Raw genomic sequence first — 4,516 nt, 5'->3', positions numbered from 1 at the left:
TCCTAGCTTATTGAGTGTTTTTAGCATAAAGGGCTGTTGAATTTTGTCAAAGGCCTTCTCTGCATCAATTGAGATAATCATGTGGTTTTTGTCTTTGGTTCTGTTTATGTGGTGAATTACGTTTATAGACTTGCGTATGTTGAACCAGCCTTGCATCCCCGGGATGAAGCCTACTTGATCATGGTGGATAAGCTTTTTGATGTGCTGTTGCAATCGGCTTGTCAGTATTTTATTGAAGATTTTTGCATCTATGTTCATCATAGATATTGGCCTGTAGTTTTCTTTTCTTGTTGAGTCTCTGGGGTGGCCTAGTTTTTAAAGGCTTGCATTTGCACATTAAAGGTTGCTGGCCCAGTGTTAAGAGCCAGGGCTTTCCAGCTAGACAAGAAACATTTCTGGAGCTGCTTTAAAAGAAACAAAAAGGTTCCAAAGACTGCTTTTCCTCTCTATCTGCCTAAAATAATTTCTTAATAACTCCTATCACATAGCTTTTCAGATGAAAATGTAAAGTCAAAGGTCAGCAGAAGGGCTTAATAATACAAGTTAGGCAGTATAGTATTTTACTTACAGTGTGATATTGTGCCAGAATTGCTAGCCTTTGCTTACCGGTAATAACTAAAATAAGCAGCCCAGGATAACTAAGATCTGTGTGTAAACAAATGCTTATCTTGACTTCTGTAAACCACTGAAGTAACAAACAGAATGACAAAAGTCCCCTGGCCCTTGGAATGTCCGGAGACCCCCACCCTCGTCTCCGCCCAGGAGGTGAATTACAGAATCCCCTGGCCGTTGGAATGTCTGAAACCTTTTCATCCCCATCCCCGCTCCTCACCCCCACTCCCAAGGTGGTTTTTCGGGTATCAAAAGTCTTGGTACCCTCCTTATGATGCCATAGGTTGGAGAGCCTTGAGTCCTCTGTGGTCGCTGGCATAATAAATGACCCTGCAATCTGGCATACTTTTGTCTTGGTGCTAACTTTCTACGCTCGATCCAGTACAACAACAGTATATACAATATTTCCCATTACAACTGATGTAATCGAAAAAAAAAAATTTGGCTTTCTTGCAATTAAAAAGTCACAAGTGAAGTTGCAGTGAGCCTAGACTGAGCCACTGCCCTCCAGCCCCAGGGCAAGACTGTCTCCAAAACAGAAGTCACAGGGATTGCATATTTATTAACCAAATTGCCAATGACCTACTCCATTCTGGAAAATAAAGAACATGGGATTTTTTTTCTTGTGATGAGAAATTTTAATTCTAAAAAAGGCCAATTCCCACTTTGTTTTTAGTCCTCTTTTAAAAGATACTTCTTCAAAATCCCAAGAAATAAAAAAAATTTGCTAAAGATCCAGCTAACTAAAAGTCCTACTGTATATCTTTACACTGCCTGCTTGCCCTTCTTTTCTTGGTGACCTGGCTATATGTGTTTTGCCCATTTTTGTGGGGTATAGAGAAGTTTGGTCTTTGAATTTTTAAGTACTCTCTAAATAATAAAGCAATGACCCTTTGTGATGTAAGTCGCATTTTTTTCTTGCACTTTATCAATTGATTTTGCTTATGCTGGGTTTTTTTTCCTGTCTTGCAGGATTTTAAATGGAAATTCAAGTTCATGTCTATCTCACTCCTTATATCACTGTCAAAGTAAATGTGGCAGAATTCATCTTTAAAGCAACTGTTAAACAGAATTACACAGACATGAGCAGTAGTCATATATAAAGCTCTCCTTAATGAGCTGATTCCAAATTATAAATATTTAAAAAAAGAAAAACAACCAACTTGTAAACCAGAAATTCCAGGCAACATATTATTCCTTTAAGTAATCCAAACTATTTTCTATATCCTAAATGCAGTCTTTTCCCCTGAGTAGATAGTGTGTGCTTTTAGCAAGAGGCAGAAGGGTGGGGATTTCACAGTGATGTACACAAAGAGGGAGGCAATTTGCTAGGTCCTGGGGAAGCTGCAGCATCTTCAAGTGCACATGTCTGCATCTCTGTGAAGTCACTTCAAAGACTTTATGAAGCTCAGATCTTATTCTGTTGAAATCAATTGGCTCCTTTCCAACCCAACATTTTATTTGATACGTTCTTCAGCTTTATGGTACTTTGTCAAGGAAGGACACTGAAATAACAGGATGTTTTCATTTAGTTAACAGTATGGTCGACAATTGAATTACCCAGACTTTATAGACTGATAATCATGATGCTAGCATTCCATATAAATTAGACAATGTCATCGGAAGTGGTTATTGTCCTCTATGATGGCTGCCATGCAGGGCATAAGAAAGTATGGCGTAAATGGAGACATTGAATAGATAAGAGAGAGATTAATAAGTAACTTGACCTTTTCCCTTTTTAATTTTGTCCAAAGAAAAAGTGTTCTCAGAGTTGTACTACTAAATAAAGAAATAAGGAGCCTCATTCCATTCTAGAAAATGTACAGGTCACTCATAACACAAAAAGTGTTTTTTTGAGTCTCTTTTTCTAAACCATGGTGGTAGCAGGGGCAGAAATAGGAACTTTTTTTGGAGGGGTCATCTTGGAGGGGTCAGCTTCAGAAAACTGTCCTCCTCTTCTAATACAGTCTAGAATGAGCTACAGTAGTGGATTTGGTACAAGTGTTTCCCCAGTCATACAGGAGGCTTTCTTTTTAAGGCCAGGAATGGTGTCCATCCACCAATGGACAGACCTCCTGATGAGGCCCTCCAGCTCATTTGCTCCTCAGTTATTACTGCCACCAGATTCTTCATCATCATTCTCCTTTCATTTCATTGGACTTCCCAGCATCACCTGTTACCTGTATTTCTCCAAACACTCTCATGTCCAAAACACAGCTATGTCTTTGAGCCTGCCTCTTTACTCTGTCCCAGAAGCTGGGTGCACAGGTCTTAACGCTTGGCACAGATTCTAACTCACATCTCGTCTACCGTATTTTGACTCAGATGATTCACTTTGTTCCAGTGGAACACTGTGGTCCAAATTCCAATCTTAAAAGGGAAAGTTGAAACAAAATTTTTAAGGACTTTCTACCTACTAAAATGTGGTCAGTCGTCAGTGCACACAACTTGAGGTATACTCTGATGTAAAAGAGTATTTCCAAAAAGATGAGGGTAAATGAAATTTTCACAAATTCATTTCTCAAATGATTGACATGCTTACTTGATTACTGAACATTTCTCATTTGCTTATACTCAGAGATTTGGGGAGATTTTAAAGAAATGTCTATTCAACAGAAGGTAATTTAACATGGGAAAGAAAACACACATAAGCACAAGGTATGGTACATGTAAGTGGATAAGAATGTGTGAACAGTAAATAAGCAAGTAAATGAATGCGATAGAGTTAACAGGCAAGCAACACATGAAATGTCAATTACTATAGGTTATGTACTGTTGCAATGATGATAGAAATGTTTGTCATTTGGTGAAAAAAAGCAGGATTCAATATGTGCAATCAATATAATCTCAAGATGTACATGCAAATGTGAAATAATATACAAAGAAGCTTAAGTATACTACTAGGTAGAGGTTATTGCAGGTAATTTTTACATTCATTTGTATTTTTTCCTAAAGAGAGACATCATTTTGGACTAGAGCATCTTGGTTGAGTGAATTCCGAGTTAATTAACCCATTCTGGGTTAATGGAATATAGATAAAAACAAAGGTGAGAAAGGCATATGAGATCAAGTATGATATCATTTAAGCAGATGTGCTTATTAAATTCAGTCTTAGTTCAATGGACTGAATGTTTGTATCCTTCCAGATTTATATGTTGAAAATTTATAGGATCTATGATGACAGCAGAGCCCTTATGAATGGGAGAAAAGAGACCCCCAACAGCTCCCTTACTCCTTTTCTCTGATGTGAGGATACAAAGAGATTGAAGCCTATTAACTAGATAAAGTGAGCCTCACCAGACACTGAATTTGCAGTTGCCTTGATCTTGGACTCTCTACCCACCAGAACTATAAGAAATAAATGCTTGGTTTTTAGAAATTAAATAATGTTTTTAAGAGACAGGTTCTTGCCATATTTCCCGGGCTGGCCTCAAACTCATGGCTCAAGCATGCCTCCTGCCTCAGCGTCCCGAGTATCTGGGACTATAGGCAGGTACCACTGCACCCAGCTTAAATGCTTATTGAGACTGCCCAGTCTATGGAGTTTTTGTTATAGCTTCCCAACTATATATACCAACAGACTAAGACAGTTGGTATATTAGAACAAGGAGCAGCCTTGAAACCTGCAGTAAGTTTACGACAAGTTAAAGATGCACTATGTAACTTGGTAGAGAATTATGGCAGAAATTTCCCCTTGCGGTAACACTCTTAGTGGTGTTTAGCTCACTCATTCATTTGATTTATTTATTAAGAATCTCTTTGTTCCAGGGACAGTTTAGATATTGGTGAAGATAAGACAAAAATCCCCGACTTCATGGAGGGAGAGAGACAATAAGGAACTTAATTATTTAATTAGTTGTAATAAAAGAAGATAAGTCTACAAAAAAAAAATAAAGCAGGATAA

At 38.0% G+C, this 4,516-nt stretch overlaps 1 long non-coding RNA gene across 1 annotated transcript; it reads left to right on the top strand.

The window, feature by feature from the left end:
• The first annotated feature begins 307 nt into the window (after positions 1-307).
• Positions 308-1,040, top strand: LOC116558845. The gene is made up of 2 exons (XR_004272190.1): positions 308-571; positions 1,006-1,040. It is a non-coding gene; the product is annotated as an uncharacterized LOC116558845 (long non-coding RNA).
• Positions 1,041-4,516: the final 3,476 nt, after the last annotated feature.

Source organism: Sapajus apella, unplaced genomic scaffold, assembly GCF_009761245.1.
Source record: "Sapajus apella isolate SASKATOON/1434 unplaced genomic scaffold, GSC_monkey_1.0 scaffold22, whole genome shotgun sequence".
Lineage (NCBI taxonomy): Eukaryota > Metazoa > Chordata > Mammalia > Primates > Cebidae > Sapajus > Sapajus apella.
The sequence above is the reverse complement of the archived record's forward strand: the minus strand, read 5'-3'. Positions and strand labels throughout refer to the sequence as shown.